Source organism: Poromitra crassiceps, assembly GCF_964638095.1.
Source record: "Poromitra crassiceps genome assembly, chromosome: 10".
Classification (NCBI taxonomy): Eukaryota; Metazoa; Chordata; class Actinopteri; order Beryciformes; family Melamphaidae; genus Poromitra; species Poromitra crassiceps.
The window spans coordinates 8,248,396-8,271,688 of NC_139631.1; the positions used below are offsets into that span (position 1 = coordinate 8,248,396).

At 46.8% G+C, this 23,293-nt stretch overlaps 3 pseudogenes across 3 annotated transcripts; all 3 read left to right on the plus strand.

Moving 5' to 3' along the window:
- The first annotated feature begins 2,845 nt into the window (after positions 1-2,845).
- On the plus strand, positions 2,846-4,264 carry LOC310783822 (NEDD8-activating enzyme E1 catalytic subunit pseudogene; annotated as a pseudogene). The gene has a single exon. The product of its transcript is annotated as an NEDD8-activating enzyme E1 catalytic subunit pseudogene (transcript).
- Positions 4,265-7,189: 2,925 nt separating this feature from the next.
- LOC310783149 (akirin-2 pseudogene) lies at positions 7,190-7,840 on the plus strand (annotated as a pseudogene). The gene has a single exon. The product of its transcript is annotated as an akirin-2 pseudogene (transcript).
- A 12,726-nt stretch (positions 7,841-20,566) lies between these two features.
- Positions 20,567-22,981, plus strand: LOC310783823 (ubiquitin carboxyl-terminal hydrolase 16 pseudogene; annotated as a pseudogene). Its single transcript has 2 exons — positions 20,567-22,746; positions 22,848-22,981. The product of its transcript is annotated as a ubiquitin carboxyl-terminal hydrolase 16 pseudogene (transcript).
- Positions 22,982-23,293: the final 312 nt, after the last annotated feature.

Genomic DNA, 23,293 nt, shown 5'->3' on the forward strand with positions numbered 1-23,293 from the left:
ACCCGGCTGGATCACCAGGTTCTCATGCTGCAAGGAGGGAGAGAAAACACAGTCAGACCAGGTGTGTGTGTGTGTGTGAGGGGGGGATAGAAACCGAACCAAGTTTACAAACTCATCAACTGATTCAGACCAGAGCAACTGTGTGTGTGTGTGTGTGTGTGTGTGTGTGTGTGTGTGTGTGTGTGTGTGTGTGTGTGTGTGTGTGTCTCACCGGTTTGCAGGCCACTGGCTGGCACTCTGCAGCTGAACACTGGACCTCTCCGTTGCTGCACACACACTTGGAACACAGGCTGGGCTTCCACTCCTCCCCGTCCCGGTACAGGACGTCCTGCCAGGAGCACGCCGCTGAGAGACACACACACACACACACACACACACACACACACACACACACACACACACACACACACACACACACACACACACACACACACACACACACACACACCCACACACACACACAGTGAGTCAACAGGTAAACAAACACGTAATGAGCTGACTTTTCAAGCTGCTCATTGATTTAGAGTCTGGGCAAAAAAAGAAAGAAAAAGAAAGAACTGCGCTGGCTAATTAGCTGATAAGCGCCGATGCTACAGTATCCTCTCCCTACCTTCTCGCAGCACCTGGCTACTTGGTACCTCAAGGGCTTGTGGAGACCGGGATTACGCTGGATGAGCAGTTTGGATTTCTTTTTCTGATTTCCCCTCATTTTCTCCCTAATTGTACTTGGCCAATTTCCCCCTGCTGCCCCGGTCGCTGCTCCACCCCCTCTGCCGATGTGGGGAGAGCCGTAGACTAGCACCATACTTCCTCCGAGACATGGGCAGTTGCCAGCCGCTTCTTTTCCCCTGACAGCAGGGAGCTTCAATGGCAGGATGTAGCACATGGGAGGATCACGCTATTCCCACCAGTTCCCTTCTGCCCCGACCGACCAGAGGAGGCGCTAGTGCAGCGACCCCAAATCCGGCTTCCCACCCGCAGACACAGCCAATCGTGCCTGTATGAACGCCAGGCCCGGCTCCAGACCCAAGTTACAGAGGGGGCCTGCCACTAGCTTGGGGGGGCCAAGCTACCCAAGGGGGGTCCGGGGGGATTCTCCCCCGGAAGAAGATTTTGTACATTTTAAAGTAAAATTCATCAACCTGGTGCATTTGAGAGCAAAATGAAGAGGCTAAATCTGTGAAGAACTACACACATCTCTAATGTGTTGTGACTTTACAAATAATTAGGCCTAAACAATTAATATTAAGTGTATTTACCGTACACATTGTGCACAAATTGCATTCATTGTGACAAATTTACAATAGTTAATATCCAGCCAGAATCATTGCAAATGGATGTTCAAAGTAACAGTTAGCAATAGCATTCAGTTAATCAATGCCTAATGACAGCCAGATTCCATGTTAAACTTTAAAACAGAAAAACGGAAAAACGTTTAGCAAAAAAAAAAAAAAAAATTGGAATGGGGGGGCCAGTTTGTTGAATGGGGGGGCCCGGCCCGGTCAGGCCCGCCCCTAGCGCCGGGCCTGATGAACGCCCGACCAAGCCGGAGGTAAAACTTTATTGTTTTTTCCAACTCAGTTTCCGTATGACGAAAGCATAACTCGCCGCCTCTGGGAACTCCCAAAACTCATATACAAACTTTTAAACTAACAGCTGCATGGCTGATTTCTCGCCTCAAATCTTCAGAAACACATTTCGATGAACCATTTTCCTAATCTAAGAGAACGTTTCCAAACAAGCAGTCATGTTTTTCCAAAAACATTTCCCCCAAAAATTCAAGTCTTACATCATAGGGAAGTAAGTGCGTGTGGTTTCATCTCAACTGGGTCTCAAAAACGACCCTGGTGGCTCAGCGGTCTGCTGCTGCAGCCCCACGTGTGATTTGCACTGATTACACCTACGTGTGCATTAATCCCACCCAAAAACTTTGGGTGGGAATTGTATTTTGTGGGAAATTGTGGAAAGCTGAAACAAACAGAAAGCATTTTCAAAACAAAGTGGCTTATAAAGGGTTAAAATTCTGAAAATGTATAAACATTTGGGTATGTATGATGTCATCTGAGGGTATAAGGTTTGGCAAACACAAAAAAAAACACAAAAAACTAAAAAAATGCACACATATTACGTTAACATATTGAGTGACCAAAAATGATCTATTGACATTCACGTATAGTAATAATTAATGTCACATAGGTTAACAGCCTTAAAAGCAGCCCACACAGCAGCAGAAAGAGCAGCAGCTGCGTGTGCTCCCTCCTCTCCTCTCCTCTCCTCTCCTCTCCTCTCCTCTCCTCTCCTCTCCTCACCTCCGTGGCGGCCACACACCGGGCAGCACTCCCCAGCCGGAGTGAAGGGGCTCTGCTCAGCGGGACAGCTGAGGGGGGCGCAGGGGGGTGGGCCGCAGGACACCTCGCCCCCGGAGCAAACACACTGCAAACACTGAGAGGGACTCCACTGACTGTCAGGCTGCAGAGAGAGGGGGGAGGGGGAGAGAGAGGGGGGTGAGAGAGGGGGAGAGGGGGGAGAGAGGGAGACAGAGGGGGGAGGGAGAGTATGAACACATCAGGAACACAGTTGTCAACAAGCCGCAGAGTCTAATAATGCGAGTGGCCTCGACACATTACAGGTTGTGGTCACTAGGGGCTGATGACATCACAATTGCTCGAGTGACATCACTGATGACATGTTCACTGATGACATCATCACCGATGACATCATCACCGATGACATCACAATTGCTTGAGTGACATCACTGACCTTATCACTGATGACATCACCGATGACATCACTGATGACATCGCTCACAGCAGATAACGTTGAGGAGATGAGACTGTGAAGAAGTATGGTGGATGCTGAAGAGCCAGAGAACAAAAGAAGGCGAATAGAGGACCTGAGTGAGAAAATGCCCGTGCATGCTGCACACAGGGACGGTGCTTGTGACTGGGATGGGCGATGGAACCATGTGAAGAAGCTTTTGGAGAGACCTGGTCCGTTCAGCCCTCCTGACTTTGAGCCGAGCACTGAGCACCTACAGTTCCTGTTGGAGACATGTAAGGTTCTGGTCATTGGAGCCGGAGGACTTGGATGTGAACTGCTCAAAGATCTGGCCCTGTCTGGGTTTCGCCTCATTCACGTGGTCGACATGGACACTATTGACGTGTCCAACCTCAATAGGCAGTTCCTTTTCAGGCCCAAAGATGTTGGACGGCCGAAGGCAGAAGTGGCTGCTGACTTCGTCAACAATCGCATCCGTGGATGTAAAGTAGTCCCTCACTTCAACAAGATCCAAGACTTTGACGAGTCTTTCTACAGACGGTTCCACATGGTGGTCTGTGGACTGGACTCCATCATCGCCAGACGCTGGATCAACGGAATGCTGATATCTCTCCTGAGCTATGAAGGTGGAGTTCTGGATCCCAGCTCCATCATTCCCCTCATTGACGGAGGCACGGAGGGCTTCAAAGGCAACGCTCGTGTCATCCTGCCCGGCATGACCGCCTGCGTCGACTGCACACTGGAGCTGTACCCACCGCAGATGAATTTCCCCATGTGCACCATCGCCTCGACGCCGAGGCTACCAGAACATTGCATCGAATACGTCCGAATGCTGCAGTGGCCCAAAGACGAGCCGTTTGGAGAGAACGCCTTGGACGGTGACAACCCCGAGCACATCCAGTGGGTGTTTGAGCGGGCCCGGGACAGAGCCACAGAGTTCCACATCACAGGAGTGACGTACAGACTCACACAAGGAGTTGTGAAGCGGATCATCCCTGCTGTGGCATCAACTAATGCGGTCATTGCTGCCGCCTGTGCCACTGAAGCTTTTAAAATCGCTACAACCGCGTATGCTCCTTTAAATAATTACCTGGTCTTTAACGACGTGGACGGGTTGTACACCTACAGCTTTGAAGCAGAGCGAAAGGACAACTGCTCATCCTGCAGCCAGGTGCCTCAGGATCTCCGGTTCCCTTCCTCTGCCACGTTACAGGAGGTCTTAGAGTACCTGGCGCAAAACTCCTCTCTACAAATGAAATCCCCGTCGATCACCACCACCACTCTGGAGGGGAAGAATAAGACTCTGTATTTGCCGTCTGTGAAATCCATTGAAGAACGGACGAGGCCAAACCTCTGCAGAACGTTGGAAGAGCTGGGCTTGTCCGATGGACAGGAGCTAGCCGTGGCGGACGTCACCACACCCCAGACACTTGTCTTCAAGCTCAGTTTCAGCACCACACCGATGCTAGATTCACCACATCTGTAGCAAACGTGATCTCTATATTTGACATGATGATGTAAATAAGATCACTTAAGTCTCACTGTTCTGATGTTTAGTGTGACTTGCAGGAAAGGAGCCGTCGCAATGTCAAGGTGGAATGGATTGAACAACAATTTTTGTAGCAATAACATTGTTTTTACTCGTTTTGTCATTGTCTTGTTTTTCGACACAGTTGCTATTTCCCCTGTCAGTGGAATAAGAATAAGGATGTGTGCACTGTGCTGTAATAAAGTCAAGAAAAACCACATCGCTCACTGATGACACCGTCAACATCAGCACACAGCTTCTCCATCTCTTTGCTGAGAGTCTCCTCCAGCTGAGCCACAGCTCTCCTCACAGTCTCCTCCAGTTGAGCCACAGCTCTCCTCACAGTCTCCTCCAGCTGTCCTCACAGTCCTCTCATATGACGAGCGATGGACCCTGACCTGTGTCCAGTGCTCGTGTGTGTGGAGGAGAGTTCAGGGATGGGAAGCTTTGTAGGAGGTGGAAGTGGTCTTCAGTGCATGAGAGCTGCAGCTACAGTTCTAGACCGTTAGGCAGCTGTCAGCTGAGATCACGTGAGTGGTGGTGGTGGTGGTGGTGGTGGTGGTGGGGAAGCATTGTTAGCAACATGTTCACATGTACATCATGCCAATAAACCTCATTGAATTTAATTGTGTGTGTGTGTGTGTGTGTGTGTGTGTGTGAGAGAGAGAGCGAGAGAGGGGATCAGGAAAGCTCTTCCTCTCTCTGAGGACAGACAACTTTCTAAGCCGAAGTCTGACTTTCCCACCGGCAACATGATGGAGGTGAGGATGTGATACCGTAAGAAGTTACCACACCTAAACTCATTGAATTAGCAGAGTTTCAACGCACACTTTTAGTGTCTGGTAGTCTAACGAGGCTCTTCCACCCTGCAAAAACGTTACATTTAGCAGGAAACAGAAGTCTTTTCTCCTCTTTGCTCTTCGCTTCACTTACTCCATAAGTGACTCCTTCATGCTGGCAGGAGTCCTGGGAGGGGGAGGCGCACTCCGGGCAGCACTTGTTGGCAGGGATCCTCAGACGCTCGCCCTGACGCACACGCACACACACAGACACACACACACACAGACGCACGCACAGACACACACACACACACACACACACACACACACACACACACACACACACACACAGGGGGAGAGAAAGCAGAGTGAATCTCTTTGTCCAGCATGAATACAAAACCCGTCAATTAGAGTCTGCCCATTTCCATGGAAATGAAGCGGATGGCTGCAGGCGTGCAGAGCCCACAATAAGGACTATGAATACTGTATCCGTGTGTAGCATGCAGGGCTATTACAACACAATAAAGCTGTTTTCACACATACAGACAGGGAAATTACCTGTAAATCAAGACTGGCTATTTCCTGGAATTTCCCTTCACACCTGAGGGATCACATGTGGAAAAACAGCAGCGAAAATACCTGTATTTGAGAGGGGGGGCGGGGGGGGGGGCACTGCAGAGCGGGTGGGGAGTGACATGTGCACTTGGATGGGGAATCGTCCTTATTTTCTTATTTTGGGGGTCGGCAAAACTCTGATGGTGAAATAAGTTCGCTTGTCCGATTTGGCAGCACGAGACAAATGACGTGTACATTTAACACTGAGGACAAATGACGTGTGCATTTAACACTGAGGACAAATGACGTGTACATTTAACACTGAGGACAAATGACGTGTACATTTAACACTGAGGACAAATGACATAAACAACTCTAAATAATAATGGGAAGTGAAAATAGATGAGGATTTAGGTAAAGCGAGGGAGAGAGAGAGGTAGATGGTGTGTGTGTGTGTGTGTGTGTGTGTGTGTGTGTGTGTGTGTGGCTGGTCGTAGCTCAGCAGGAGTAAATGGATGCAGACAGGAGGTTTATGCTCTGTGGTTAATCACGCAGCACGCCTCCATATCACAAACAGGCTGGGAAATTAACAGCGACCGCCAGACACATGCTGGCCGGTTTTGACAGCGGCTGAACATTTCATCTCCTCCAAAAAATCATATCCAGGTGACAACTAAGTGGTGCAGGCATCATCGACCTATCAGTGTCTATCATAAATCACTAATGACACGACGACACCACATTTGCTTTTAAGTGACATCACCGATGACATAGTATAGGACATCACTGATAATGTCACAATGTGTATGACATCATCAGTGAGACATCATCACTGGGTATGACATAATCAGTCACCACTGGCCCACTCGACAATTGTGGGACATGACATCATCAGTCACATCACTGGATGATTGTGGCGCTTGACATCATCAGACAGTCACACTTTGCAACTACTATGTCTTGGTGTACACTTCCTCTGTTGAAATTAGTGCAATTATGGAGTGTCTCTATGTTCTTTGTTGTTGACTGTTTGTATGTGGTCTGTTTGTTAAGCTGGGATGTGGCTATAATGCACTTTTAGCTCAAGACAAATTTCCCCCAGGGGACAATAAAGTTGATCTCATCTCATCTCATCTCATATCACTCAATGATTGTGAGGCATGACATCATCAGTCGGGGACGTTTGCATGCTCAGTTGATGGATTGTGTTTGTTTACTAATATGACATCATCAGTCACCACTGGCTACCCATCAACATCCTGTGCCATAACGGACATGGACATCCTGAAGGATGGACGCTGAAGGATGTCTGACATCACTACTGATGTCACAATGTCGAAAGTGCGAAAGTGACATCACTCAAGAGTCATCAGTCATTTACGACATCACTGATGATGTCACAATGTCTATGACCTCATCAGTTGACAACATGCAGATAAGTTATGTTAGCTTAGCTGTTAGACAGTTGGCTCGCAAGAACCTTCAGTGAGCAACGTTTAGAGCACCAACTTGAAGTTAATTGGAGAGAGCGACTGCCCCGCCAAAAGTCATGTCGTGTGGAGCCACCCGGAAGAGGACCATGGATTTTGATCCATTGAGCCCAACGTCTCTGAAAAGACGAAGATGCATCCCCATGTCCCCATCATCTCAGCAATTGGAGAGGGCAACTTTCCCCCCAAAAGTCATGTCGTGTGGAGCCAGCCTGAAGAGGAGCATGGATTTACATCCACTGATGAACCTAATGTCCACGAAAAGACAAAGATGCATTCCCGTGTCCCCATCATCTTCATCCTCTTCATCCCCCAGGAAGTATCTTCGCAAGGAACCCTCGCCATTTGGGGAATCATCATCAAGACTTACTGCAGAACAAATCCTGAACAACATCAAGCAGGAGTACAAACGCATCCAAAAGAGGAAGCATCTAGATGGAAGCTGCCAACAGCCACAGAGTGGCTCCAGCATGCCAGGAACATCTTCTGGAGGAGTTTCTCCAACTAGGAAAGAACAACCATTATTCACCCTCAGACAAGTCGGGATGATCTGTGAACGCCTGCTGAAGGAAAGGGAAGAAAAGGTGCGGGAGGAATATGAGGAGACCATGATTTCAAAATTGGCAGAACAATATGACACCTTTGTGAAGTTCACACATGATCAGTTGATGCGACGGTTTGGGGAGCGACCTGCAAGCTATGTTTCCTGAGCGTGGCAACGGATCTTTGCAAGACTTTCTCTGGCTGGCAAGCTATCAAGTGCTATTTCGAGAAAGGGGAAAAACCCCATCAGCGTGAGAGATTCAGATGAGCTAGTTTAGATGAAACTTGTCTTACTCCATATTTCTGTCTTTGGCCAAAGGTTTGTATGAAGCCGTTGTCAGTGGTTAGGTTACCACTCAGTCAGTGGTTTCACTTTTTGTAATGATTACCGGCATTCCAAGCTCTGTTACCTCCGCCACGGAGTTGGCAGGGCCAAAGCTTTGGCCAGTGGAGAAGGTGCGACGTTATGTTTTCACCCCTGTTTGTCAGCAGGATATCTCCAAATGTTACGATCAGATTTGCACAGAAACGTGGCAGAAAGGTTGCTCTTTGGCCAACTTAGAAGTGATTAATTAACTTTCCACGCCCACTGGCCAAAAGGGGCGTGGCAATAGGTGTGGTGTGTTCAATCACAAAAGAGGCGCCTAACGGATTCACGTAACACCATGACACTTTGTAGAAAGGTTGGTCATGGTCAAACATTAACTTGAGTTAATAAATATATGGTATAGCAAGGTAGTAGCAAACTGATCAGTCATATGAAGATAGGGTTTTTCAAGGGATGAAAGCATAAATTAATACTTCTTCTGAAAATAACATTGATTTGTTTTGCCTTATGATGATCGTCGTCTGAGTTAACCACCTTTTTATCCCCAAATTTCCTCATGGAGAAAATAAAGATTCTATCCTATTCCTGACCAAACCACACACCATTAAAAATAAAGGTTCCAATTAGAACCAAAGTGGTTCTTCACAGTGATGCCATAGGAGAATACATCTGGACTCTGAGCAAATATATTTGTTATTTTTCAATACAATAATAGCGTTTAATGAGCGATATCATTATGTGCTGCAGAATGTGTGTCATGTTGAACGGTTTCCTGAGTGCAGTTACGGGAATATTGAGATTCAGAGTTGCATATAAAACAATGTAGATTAGGGAAGCGAACAGCAAACTGAAGCTTGTCGCTAACGACATTCTATTTCCAACGATGGTCCAAAAATCAGAAAACGGGCAGATTACATTTTTGTCATCACAGTGCAGGTGAGAGAGGGAGTCACATGATCAAAGGAGCGGAGCGTGTCATCACAGTGCAGGTGAGAGAGGGAGTCACATGATCAAAGGAGGGGGAACGCACGGCTTGGTGAGCATGATGACTTGATTCTTAATTAGCATTGGATTGCTAGCCAGCGGAGTGGAATTCATTACACATTGATTGTTGCCTTAGCTCCCACTTGGGATTGGAGTGGACATCGTCAACGCAGGCCTGATGTCTAAATCACATTTAAGAAGCGAGGGGGGATTTGCCAGATAGCAGATAGAGTGAAGAAGAGGTTTGCAAATGGCTCTGAGTGAATTCAAATGAGCGTAAAGCTAGCTGGAACTAACAAGCTCCTGGACAGTTATCATCGTAGCAAATGAAATGGTGCTATCAGCAGGTTTCATTGCACAATGGTCCGTCAGGACAGAGATTGTTGATGAAAGAAAGTAAGAACAAGTCACAAAGAGCAGATTAAACAGCTCTTTAAAACACCATGTGCACATCAAGGTGACACGGAGAGAGAGATTAAAATAACATGAAACCACTCCTGTTTCCAGACCATAAACTTCTGAAGGTAACTGAAAGATGGTGGCTGCTGCTGTTCAATATGCATGTTGGTACTGTATGCTGCATCATTCTGTATCTGGACAAATATTCTTCACTACATCTAAATACAAAATGGCAGAGGGTCTGCTCTGCGACTTCATAAAATATGTAGTCATAGGTATAATAGTATATGGAATGAAAAAAAAAAACATAATTTCACTGACTTTTTCTGCAATTCCCAATCAGAGTTTTAGTTACAATATATAACATTTCTCTGAGGAAATAATGTGATTGGTTGAGTTCATCCTCAGTGGGTGGAGTCAAAGAACCATCGTTTTCTGGTTAAGTAACATAAGACTGAATGAAGGGGATAAAGGATAACTTAACTAACTTAACTTAATTTCCCATAAGATTTTTCCAGACTTGCCTGACCTGCAGAGGAACCCTGATGATTTCTTTCTTTTTTATTGTATTATTTTAATAATTTATTACTGGGATCTGAATGGTTTAGTTCTTTTCTCCTAAAACATGCAGGCATAATGAAAAGTCTCACCCTCTTGAAGTCACACAGGGGGTTGGGGCAGACGACGGGCCGGCAGAGAGCTGTGTCGCTGTAGCAGGAGCACTCCTCACACGCCTGGGGTCTCCATGACGTGTTGTTCTGTCCACACAGAGAGAAGAAGACAAACATGAAATATCACAGACAGCAAACACACATGAAATATGGCTGGAGACAGATGCCATTCACGGCCATAAAAAATTAAAATTAAAGTTGCCCGCCTCGCCTTACGTTACATTATCATATCTTAATGCAGCCACACGTCATCTTTATTTTGACAGCTGATGATTGAGGCAAATGGCAGTAAACACGTCTCTTGTCTGCATATTCATTTGGCTGGGGAGCCGGGGGAGAGCACATGCTTCCTCAGATACATCTACCGCTTCTTTTCACCTGACAGTGAGGATCACACTATTACCCCCCCAGTTGCCATCCCCACGGATATGTGCCCCGACCGAGCAGAGGAGACACTGCAGTGCAGCAACCAGGACACATACTCGCAATCCGGCTTCCCACAAGCAGACATGGCCAAATGTGCCTGTATGGACGCCCACCAGAGGTAACATGGGGGTCGCAGGTTCTAGCCCCCATGGTAGGCAGGGAATCTATCGCTACACTATCCGGACGCCCGCTGGTCGAGAGCCTTCAGCCTTTTGGTTCTTCTGTAACATTTCAAAAGAGTGAGTCTCCATCACCGAGAAGATAGATGTAGATGCGGGATATTTGCATGAAGCAGGACTTCAACAATGGCTACCACTCTACAGTTTACAGTTCTGTATCCACTCATTGCAGGTAGAGCAAGACTCCTTCAGAGTGAAGTGACTTCTACTGCAGGTCGAGCAAGACTCCTTCAGAGTGAAGTGACTTCTACTGCAGGTCGAGCAAGACTCCTTCAGAGTGAAGTGACTTCTACTGCAGGTCGAGCAAGACTCCTTCAGAGTTCATTAAAATTCTTGAGTGCCCTCATGGCCATCGGAGAAGGCAGAAAGAACAGAGATAAAAAATAAAATAGTCAGTCAGCGATACCCTACAGCGTCCCACTGTACCTGCTATCTGTCAATAGCTCATAACAGGCCAGCTGACAAAGTCTTATGGCTAGCTTAAAGCCAAAGTTAAATCAATATCTCAGCGCCCGTCTGCTCAGATATAGATCATCTTACGGCCCATAAATCGGATTTAGCTGGATGATGGATCACCCGCTCATGACGGGCAGACTCACGGGCAGCTGTGCTGGTGGAGCGGCCATTTTGCATTGTGGGCGGTGACAGTGACAGTGACATGTGACGGCTTTGCACCATCTGGACGGAGACTAGAACTTGCAGGAAGTCTTTAAGGACATGCAGGAATGTTGAGCATCAGCTGGATGCAGGCCGCTTCATTGTTACATATTGTTACATATATTGTTATATTATATTGTTGTTACATATATTGTTATATTATTGTTATATTGTTACATATATTGTTATATTATTGTTATATTGTTACATATTGTACACATATTGATGCATATTGTTGCTTCAGAAAATAGGAAGGCTGTACAGTTGTAGGCATTACAGAAGCCTCCTTCTTAGGCCTGGGTATCGGTACTCGATACCTTAAAGGTATCGACCAAAATAACCGGAGACAGACAGACAGAGGGACACAGACAGAGGGACACAGACAGAGGGACACAGACAGAGGGACACAGACAGAGGGACACAGACAGAGGGACACAGACAGAGGGAGGACACTGCAGAATGACATTTTAATGAGGGAAGTCAGCCATGTGAGAGCATGTGTGTTGACATGTTCCTTACGTGTGGTTTTGGCTATTTGTGTGTACGTGTGTTTAACTGAGTTATTTATGTATGCGCATCGGCGCACATCTGTGTCCAGATGTATAATGAGTTTTATAGAACACAGGCTCTGGGCAATGACTGCACAGGGAGGAGAGAGACCAGTGACAACACAGGGAGGAGAGAGACCAGTGACTGCACAGGGAGGAGAGAGACCAGTGACTGCACAGAGAGGAGAGAAACCAGTGACAACACAGGGAGGAGAGAAACCAGTGACTGCACAGGGAGGAGAGAGACCAGTGACAACACAGGGAGGAGAGAAACCAGTGACTGCACAGGGAGGAGAGAGACCAGTGACTGCACAGGGAGGAGAGAGACCAGTGACTGCACAGGGAGGAGAGAGACCAGTGACTGCACAGGGAGGAGAGAGACCAGTGACTGCACAGGGAGGAGAGAGACCAGTGACTGCACAGGGAGGAGAGAGACCAGTGACTGCACAGGGAGGAGAGAGACCAGTGACTGCACAGGGAGGAGAGAGACCAGTGACTGCACAGGGAGGAGAGAGACCAGTGACTGCACAGGGAGGAGAGAGACCAGTGACTGCACAGGGAGGAGAGAGACCAGTGACTGCACAGGGAGGAGAGAGACCAGTGACTGCACAGGGAGGAGAGAGACCAGTGACTGCACAGGGAGGAGAGAGACCTGCACAGGGAGGAGAGAGACCAGTGACTGCACAGGGAGGAGAGAGACCAGTGACTGCACAGGGAGGAGAGAGACCTGCACAGGGAGGAGAGAGACCAGTGACTGCACAGGGAGGAGAGAGACCTGCACAGGGAGGAGAGAGACCAGTGACTGCACAGGGAGGAGAGAGACCAGTGACTGCACAGAGAGGAGAGAGACCAGTGACTGCACAGAGAGGAGAGAGACCAGTGACTGCACAGAGAGGAGATAGACCAGTGACTGCACAGAGAGGAGAGAGACCAGTGACTGCACAGAGAGGAGATAGACCAATGACTGCACAGGGAGGAGAGAGACCTTGAGAGCTAACAACAAAGTAGAGTCCCACCCAACTAGGCCTTCCTTTTCTGTGACACAAACTTAACCACACACACACACACACACACACACACACACACACACACACACACACACACACACACACACACACACACACACACACACACACACACACACACACACACAGTACTAGATAACGTGCACACACAAAAACACAAGTTGGGATAAAAGTACAGTAAAGAGTAAATCTACAGAACAAAACAGAACTAGTTGAAGCAGACCTACAGTAATGCAGAAGATGATGCAAAAACCTTTACTTTAAGGTTTCATGAACCCCGACAGTAGACTTCCACAAACATCTAAGACATAGAGGTTCTTCAAGGAACCCTTTTAGAGATTCATCTCACGTGGAACTCTAAGGTGCTTACTGCTTATTGGTTCCCTGTGGATCTTAGAAGAACCCCGACAAGAAGGGCTGACTTTCAGGAAATAGAATCTGACTGCAAGTCTCAGGAAAGAGCACCAGTTTTGTCAAACTGTTCATCACAACCTTTCAGTCTCTCAGTTTGCTTTGAAAACAAACATCGTTGACCGTTTCTCATGAACCTACAGTATCATGATCTATTTTGTATTTAAAGTACAGAGTACGGGGCATGTTAGATAGATAGATAGATAAATAGGGTGGCGGCACTTTGTGTGTGTGTGTGTGTGTGTGTGTGTGTGTGTGTGTGTGTGTGTGTGTGCGTGTGTGTGTGTGCGCACGCGTGTGTTAGTAATGTGTGTGTGTGCTGCATGTAAAAACACTCCCCACCCACACTGTGTCAAAGGTTTGGATATCCTGACTTAAACTCTGTAGGGAGGTCACTGGGGTTAGAAGTCCATCTGTGTGTGTGTGTGTGTGTGTGTGTGTGTGTGTGTGTGTGTGTGTGTGTGTGTGTGTGTGTGTGCGCGTGCGCGCGTGTGTGTGTGTGTGTGTGTGAGCAAGCACAAGTGTATAAAGGGAAAGCTTAGAAATCAGTTTCCCCGGCCTCACGGCGGCGCTGTGGCAGTGACTCAGCGATGTCACTAACACCTTCTTAAAACAGCCGTGTAAAATGAGCCGTGGCAGCCTATAGGTGACTCCGGCTCCAACCGGATGGCACGCTGCTGCGGCTCGGAGGGAGCGAGTCCATTTCAGCCCGGGTCTCTGGGAGATTGAGGGGGGGTCACGCTCAATTCCAAATCCTCGTCCCGCTTGCCTCCTGAACGGCCTGTGAGCAGAACCTCGTCCCGCTTGCCTCCTGAACGTCCCGCTTGCCTCCTGAACGGGCCGTGAGCAGAACCGCTTGCCTCCTGAACGGGCCGTGAGCAGAATGGAATTGACCCCGAGTCCCTGTCAACACGGACCTCTGAATGTGGCCGGGGCGCCGGACCCAAGATTCCCCATGAAACTCCGGACTCGCTATTACTTAGCCTACCCTCCGGTTCTGACAGGCCCGAGCCCAGGGAGCTATATAGCAGACATACGGAGTGAGTGGTAGTGGCATTTTCTCCCGTCCGCCCGCTGAAAATGTCCCCTACAGGGACCCATACCTGGGCTTCGTTGATTAAACGTCGAAGCGGTTGAGGGCTCATTTCATTCCCCGCTGGAGAAAGATATCCGCCTTGGTTTTGATTTAGAACCGGAGCAGCTCAGCTCCCACTACATAGAGAGAGACATCCATCTATATTACATTCACACTGAGCACATTTTGTAGAGGCTTTTTTTAGAGGGGACGTAATTGGCTAAAGCAGCGGTTCCCAAACTTTTCGACTCATGGCTCATGAGAAGTATTTTTTATGGGGTAGGCTACATTATATCGGGTAAAATATACCCGACGTTAGTGATGGTGTGTTATTATAGTGGAGCGGCTAAGTGCTATAATCTTTCAATTTGTGATACAAGCGTGAAAATTGGCATGAGCAGTCTCCATGGGTCACTTGACAAGAAAATTGCCCGAGCCAATTGAAATTTCAAGATGGCTGGCATTTTTCAAGATGGCCGACACCTTATTGGAGAAGTTAAGTGATATAATGGTTTATTTGGTGATTCAAGCATGAAAATTGGCATGAGCAGTCTCTGTGGGTCACTTGACAAGAAGCCACCCACAGCCACTTGAAATTTCAAGATGGCGGCTATTTTTCAAGAGGGCCACCACCTTAATGGAGCAGTTAGGCCTAAGTAATCATTTAGTTGGTGATACAAGCATGAAAATTGCCATGAGCCATCTCAAAGGGTAATTTTACAAGAAACCGCCCACAGCCACTTGAAATTTCAAGATGGTGGCCATTTTTCAAGATTGCCACCATCTAAATGGAGCAGTTAAGCAATATGATTGTTTAGTTAGTGACACAAGCATGCAAATTGGTATGAGCAGTCTCTAAGGGTTGCTTGACAAGAAAACACTCTCAGCCACTTGAAATTTCAATTTTCAAGATGGCCACCCCCTGGATCCTCAAAAGATCAATTATCTCATAGAAATGTATTGGGATTTTTTCAAGGACGATTTGGTGTAATTTTATTTTATATGATTTAGATTATGCTAAATACAATTTTTAACGCATCAAAATACAGTTGTGTTGATCATAGATAGATAGATAGATTAGACAAGAGTGAATATCTGCACTACCAGGGCACACTGGTGATATATCACTGCTGTTAAACTCAGAATGGGGTTCAATGTCAGCTAATTGAAAGTTAGCAGGGCCGTAGCTAGCTATGAGGACGGGGAGGTCCGGACCTCCCCTAATATTTCAGAGATTTTTTTTATATTTCAGAGTTTTTTTTTTTTTTTTTTTTGCCTTTATTTAACCAGGTTTGTCCCATTGAGATCAAAGATCTCTTTTACAAGAGAGACCTGGCCAAGAAACAGCAGCAACACAAAGTTACAACAAACAAACACATAAACACATACAATTGAAAAACATTAAAATTATCAAATAAAACATTTGCATACAGACAGCTTGTTCTCAAGAGATTTTACCATAGCCTTAAAACCATTTAAGGTTACTAAGCTATTAAGTTTAAGATCAGACTGCAGACTGTTCCATGCGGTGGGTGCAGAGAACCTAAAAGCTTTCTTCCCCAATTCAGTTCGGACTTTGGGAACAGAAAATTGTAGAGTGTCCTGAGAACGAAGATTGTAAAAAAATAAAACAATCTGCATGGAAAACAGGAAAAGCATGAAAAACACGGGATCGCTTTTATTTTGAAACGAAAGGCAGGTCAGGCAGGAAGTCATCTGACGCCGCGTCCGCGGTAACTTGATTCTGAGAGAGCAGCAGCATGGTGGTGAGTGATGACTGTCTGTCTGCCTGGCGAGATAATTGAAGGTGAGCGAGCTGCGAGACAATGAGCGAGTGAACGACAGACAGTGAGTGACACACACTAACAGATTTTTTAGCAACAACCAAGAAAGTAAGTGTCTAGTCTGTCTAAGTAACTTTGTGTGTTGTGTACGGCTTGGGTTGTGTACCTGTGTTTGTAGGTGTCATTTTGATATGAATTTGGCTAAAACAGTTTGTGTTTGTTAGTTACAATTATGTTGACAGGAGAGCTGAGCAGGTGGTGACATGAAAGAGAATATACTGAATAATGACAAAAAGGGGAAAAAAAAAACTAAAAAAAATTTCGGCGGCGCCCGCCTTGCTGGACCTCCCCTATTTCGGAACCCTGGCTACGGCCCTGAAAGTTAGTATCCCAAATGCTGTCTAATTTACCCCAAAACAGTTAGATAGCCGCACCTGAATTGACAGGTTGTGCCAGCGCGGGAGAGCCGAGCCAAGGTTAATGGGGTTTTAGTTAACCGGATGGTGTACAGATCGCACGGGATATAAATGACATTGGATGAACGATCGGACTAAGTGTAGGGCTAAGGCATGAACTTAGTTGTATCCCATACATCAAAGTGCTTAAAGGTGGTAAAAGGATAAACCCTCGGCCTCTATGCAATTGCTGCAGACATGGCAGAAGCCATCATATCAGTTGAGAAAACCAACTGGGACAGATGTTTCATTTGTCAGCAGGAAACCAAGGAAAAGCTCATTCAGCCGAGTTTCGTCAATATAGAGCACGATCAAACTGGTTATGGTACCATTGCAAGAAATGTTCCATTATTTCACAAGATCAATGCTCTGCCTATCTTACTTAGTCCAATCCGATTAGATGAAGGTGATGGTATAGAAAGTACATTGACATGAAACAGAGCAAAATATAATTTAAGCTGTAAACTTATGTTCAACAACACAAAGCTCGAAAGGGCCCAAAAGAGAGCATCTTCTACTGCTGCTGAAGACACAGACGATACCAAAGATATCAATGTCAAGAGGCGAAGAACACCCCAGCCCTCGAAAGCTTTGTGCTTTATCTGTGAAGATGAGAGTGCAATGTCCCCCTTAAGAGAAGCAATGACAATGCCAGGAATCTAAGTGACATGAAGCTCCTTGCAAAGCTTATTGCTGGTGATGTTGTTGCACAGGAATTTAAATACCATCCTGCCTGTCTCGTTGGACTGTACAACAGAGAGCGAGACCATCTCAATGCCCTCAAGCATGAGCAGAGCCTTAAAAGCTCAGCTAGCCATAACTGGCATCCCTCTATTTTTTCAGAACTTGTCATCTACATCACGGACATGAAGACCACAAGTGACGGCACAAATCCAGTTATATATTTTTGTTCCCCCACCCCTTAGTATTTATTTGACAAATTTAATGGCTGTTAGTTAAAAAAAAAAAAAAAAAAAACCCAACAACAACAACAACAACAACAACAACAACAACAAAACAACAATAACAAACAAAAAACTCCCTTGTGACTGTTACCTTGTCGTGGTAAGGGAGCTTGTGTACCTCAGTGAACCCTGAGAGCTATGCCAGTGGGAGACAACTCCTGACAGGTTTTACCAAACTGGACAGGTCGTGGGTGAGGAGTCAGACAAAACACAGTCAAACAACCTCTCTTGACAGAGCCTTTTGAGGAACCCAATACATTTCTATGAGAAAATGTATCATTTAAAGATCCACATGGCGGGTGGTAGCATCCCGGAAAATGGCCTCTATCTTGAAATTTCAAATGTCTGGGAGAATTTTCTTGTGAAGTGACCCTTTGAGATGGCTCATGGCAATTTTCATGTTTGTATCACCAACTAAATGATTACTTAGGCCTAACTGCTCCATTAAGGTGGCGGCCATCTTGGAAAATGGCTGTCATCTTGAAATTTCAAGTGGCTGTGGGTGGCTTCTTGTCAAGTGACCCACAGAGACTGCTAATGCCAATTTTCATGCTTCTACCACCAAATAAACCATTATATCACTTAACTGCTCCACTAAGGTGTTGGCCATCTTGAAAAATGCCCGCCATCTTGAAATTTCAATTGGCTCGGGCAATTTTCTTGTCAAGTGACCCATGGAGACTGCTCATGCCAATTTTCATGCTTCTACCACCAAATAAACCATTATATCACTTAACTGCTCCACTAAGGTGTTGGCCATCTTGAAAAATGCCCGCCATCTTGAAATTTCAATTGGCTCGGGCAATTTTCTTGTCAAGTGACCCATGGAGACTGCTCATGCCAATTTCCATGCTTCTACCACCAAATAAACCATTATATAACTTAACTGCTCCACTAAGGTGTCGGCCATCTTGAAAATTGCCCGCCATCTTGAAATTTCAATTGGCTCGGGCAATTTTCTTGTCAAGTGACCCATGGAGACTGCTCATGCCAATTTTCACGCTTGTATCGTCAACTGAAAGATTCTGATGAAAATAAGCACTTAGCCGCTCCACTATTAACTGACGTTAGTGTTCTAAGGTTAAGGCTCTTCTTCTTTGTCCTCTTTTTTTCTTTGGATAAAGCTAGAAGCCTACTATCACTCAGCATTGTGTATGCTAAAGCGTTAGCATGAAGCCTACTATCACTCAGCATTGTGTATGCTAAAGCGTTAGCATGGGGCCTACTATCACTCAGCATTGTGTATGCTAAAGCGTTAGCATGGGGCCTACTATCACTCAGCATTGTGTATGCTAAAGCATTAGCATGAAGCCTACTACTATCATTCAACATTGTGTATGCTAAAGCGTTAGCATGGGGCCTACTATCACTCAGCATTGTGTATGCTAAAGCGTTAGCATGGGGCCTACTATCACTCAGCATTGTGTATGCTAAAGCGTTAGCATGGGGCCTACTATCACTCAGCATTGTGTATGCTAAAGCGTTAGCATGGGGCCTACTATCACTCAGCATTGTGTATGCTAAAGCGTTAGCATGGAGCCTACTATCACTCAGCATTGTGTATGCTAAAGCGTTAGCATGGAGCCTACTATCACTCAGCATTGTGTATGCTAAAGCGTTAGCATGGAGCCTACTATCACTCAGCATTGTGTATGCTAAAGCGTTAGCATGGGGCCTACTATCACTCAGCATTGTGTATGCTAAAGCGTTAGCATGAAGCCTACTATCACTCAGCATTGTGTATGCTAAAGCATTAGCATGGAGCAGCAGGGACACAGGGATGGTTTTGGTGCGTGTGTTCTGAACACTCAACAGGGAAGTTCAGTGATGAGGAAACTTGGTGAGTTGCCTTAACACCCAGTTGCTCCACTTGAGTTGCTCAGCAGCCAGCAGCAGTTGGATGGGGAATGTTGTGTGTGTGTGCGTGTGTGTGTGTGTGTGTGGAGATGGGGAATGTGTATCCCTGGATGAATGTCAAGCAGGGCCAAGCTGAAAACAGCCCGCATGCTCAAGTGGATTTCCCCTTGCTGAGTAAACGGGGTAAATCTCGGTTGCCCTCACACTAATCTAAGCAGCAGATTCAATTAAAATCCCATTCAGAACAAAAGGCGGGTCAAACATTTGGGGAGAGAAACACACCAAAGCTGTCGAGTTACAGCTTGTTGGACTCGTCGCTCTCCTTTGGAGACGGGGAGGCTGTGAAGTAGGACAGCCAGCCAGGCTAGCAGAACCTAATTGGGCTCAAATTGGGCCGGCCTCGTTGCGGGGCTGTGGAGGAGCGGATAGAAACTGAAGCTATTACTGAGGCAAATTCAATCTGGAGCTGTGATAGCCTCCAGCGCCCGGGCCGCGCGGGCCGTCTCGGTGACAGACTCCAGACTCTCCTCAGAGACCGGGCCCCGTCAGCACTGCTTTGTGCTTACAGCTGATCAGCTGGCTCAAACTGAATCACTGCACCAGACGCATCTTCAACACATCTAGAAGTAGATGTGGAAGGTTGAGGGAAATCAGCAAAAAACAGCATAAAACATCATCATCACAGACTGATGAGATGTAACAGTGAGAGTCTGAACATCATCACACAGACTGATGAGGTGTAACAGTGAGAGTCTGAGGTGGATTGTGAGGAAAAAGTGGCACAAACATGTATTGTCCCGGACACCATGGGGTAACAATCACCATGCGCTAACAAGCCAGGTCACTGATGTCATATATCACCAATGATGTCATAATATGGGGGGTTGTATTCTACATTAACACTCGAGCAATTGTGATGTCATCGGTGAATGAGGTCATCAATGATGATGTTGTCAGTGATGTAATCAGTGATACGTCATCAGTGATGTCACTTGAGCAATTGTGATGTCATTGGTGATGATGTCATCAGTGATGTCATCCGTTTTTTAGTTGTGTTTTTATGTTGTTTTTCCACACATACATGTATTTCCTGTCGCCGTACGGATATCTTCACTGAACGGAGTTGAATATGGCTGGATTAGAGATCTGTGCCAATGGAAGAGAAAGTGGAAACTGTGGGGATAGTCCCCTTGTTGTGAGTCTGAAAGTGAGAAAGGAGAAGACTTCCAGAGAGGATGATGACACTGATCTTCCAGGTCCCTCTTGCAGCCATATTAAGAACGGAATAGACCATCGATTTTTGCAGAACTCTTCTGGGAACTGTAATGGGACCGTTTGTCAGGACTGTAAAGATGATGGGAGCACCAGCACAACCCTGCCACAGGATGAAGAGGAGGAAAGAGAAACACCAACGATATGGGTCTGCTTGAAATGTGGACACAGAGGGTGCGGACGTACCTCTGAGAACCAACATGCAATCAAACATTATGAGAGGCCACGCCCAGATCCGCATTGCTTGGTGGTCTGCATGGATGACTGGAGTGTGTGGTGCTACACATGTGATGACCAGGTCCAGTACTCCAGAACTGGGCATTTGGCTGAGTTGGTTGCCAAGATAAAAAAGCAAACCTCAGACTCCCCAAAGAGACCGCGGACACAGGTCAAAGTGGAGGAGAGTGTGTTGGAGGAAGAGCAGAAGATGACAACTGTAAAGACAGAGGAAAATGAGGACAAAGAAAACAAGGAGAATCAAAAGAAAACCCCCAAAAGAGAGAATGTTGTGAAAACGCAAAACTCCAGTACCACCAAAGGCAGCGGTGTGGTTTCAGTGAAGGGACTGAGCAATCTGGGAAACACTTGTTTCTTTAACGCAGTTATTCAGAACCTCTCTCAGACACAGCTCTTAAGGCAGACTCTCAATAAAGTGACAGAAGAGAAGACGAGCCTTAACATTACGCCTTGTGCCTCCTCCGATCTGGAGCCGATTGAAGTCCAGCTAGACCAGCCTGGATCGCTGGCTTTGTCAATGTTCCACCTACTCAATGACATCCAGGAGACTAAGGAGGGTGTGGTGACTCCTCGGGAGTTGTTCGCACAAGTCTGTAAAAAAGCCGCCAGGTTCAAAGGGTTTAAGCAGCAAGACAGCCAAGAGCTCCTGCGCTACCTACTGGACGGGATGCGAACTGAGGAGGTCAAAAGAGCAAGCTGTGGGATACTGGAGGCATTGAGAAAATCGGGGAAAAGCACAGATGGAGACCAATCGAAAACATTAATTGAAGCGTACGAGAAATATGGATGTCCCAAAAACTTTGTGGACCAAGTCTTCAGCGGGGAACTGACAAGCACTCTAATGTGTCAACAGTGTAGAACGGTGTCTTTAGTCACGGAGGTGTTTTTGGATCTTTCCCTGCCTGTTTGTGACGAGGCGTACGGGGAAACCAACCAGAAGAAAGGAGCTCAGAAGAGCAGCGAGTCAAGCCAGGATAGCAGAAGAAGCTTTGGTGGATTAGTGGCTTTGACCAAGGGAAAGGATGACAGCTCAAGTGGGAAGACTAAGTACCAGCAGAATAAAGCCAAGAAGCAGGCAAAGATGCAGACAAAGAGGGCGAGGCAGACAAACAATCGGCAGAGCAGGCAGGAGAAGCTTGAGGCGACGGTCACTTTGGACAGTCTCACATCTCAGAGCCTTGCAGAGAGCGCACACACCAATCCTGCAGACCCAAAGGATGAGACCTTCTTAGAAGAAGACCCTGATGTGGACCAAGCTTGCGTGGAGCGTGAAGACGCGCCACTGGAGGCTAAAGAGTATACTGTAGTGAACCAGGATCCAGAGCTGGCCTTCCAGACGCTGACTACCAGAACGGCGCCGGAGAAACAGGAGTGCTCAGTGCAGTCCTGCCTGTTTCTGTTCACCGAAGTGGAGACGCTCACTCACAGCAACAGCCTGATGTGTGCCACCTGCACCAAACGGCAGGCCAACGAGAGCACATGTAAAGAAGGGTCCAAGAAGGTTTACACTGACGCCTGGAAACAAATGCTGATCTCCTCTCCTCCACCAGTACTGACTCTTCATCTGAAGAGATTTCAACAGAATGCCTTCGGTATTTGTAAGGTCAACAGACACGTCCAATTCCCTATGATTCTGGATCTAGCGCCTTTTTGTGCCGTAAAATGCAAGAACGTGACAGAGGGAGACACACGGGTTTTGTACGGCCTCTATGGCATTGTGGTGCACAGTGGAACGATGAGATCCGGCCATTATACAGCCTATGTGAAAGCACGACCTCAGTGCCCTGCAGCACGACCTCAGTGCCCTGCAGCAGCACCACCTCAGTGCCCTGCAGCAGCACCACCTCAGTGCCCTGCAGCACCACCTCAGTACCCTGCAGCACCACCTCAGTGCCCTGCAGCTACGTCCAAAGGAGTGGCCGAGTCGCTTGGAGGATCCTGGTTTCATGTCAGTGACGGAAGTGTTCAGCCTGTGACTGAGAGCAAAGTCCAGGGTGCACAAGCCTACCTCCTGTTCTACGAAAAGATCCATTAATCACACAACTCCCAATCCAAACAAGCCAACAAGCTGCTGCTTCAGGTCCACAATCAAAAAAAGAGAGATTTGATTGACAGTTGATCACCTCAGTGTGTGGGTGCTGTGATAAAATGACATTGATTATGCATAAGACGTGAACTGCGAGAGTATTCTTCTGATTTCTGAAGTTGTCTTGTTTTCATCATGACAGCAGGAGATAACAGAACCACCACCAAGCTGTGCATCAACAATTCAATGAGACTTAATATGTTTGTCTCATACTCATAGTATGTTGCTGAGGACGTAATTGGATCACAGAAATGTCTGGCT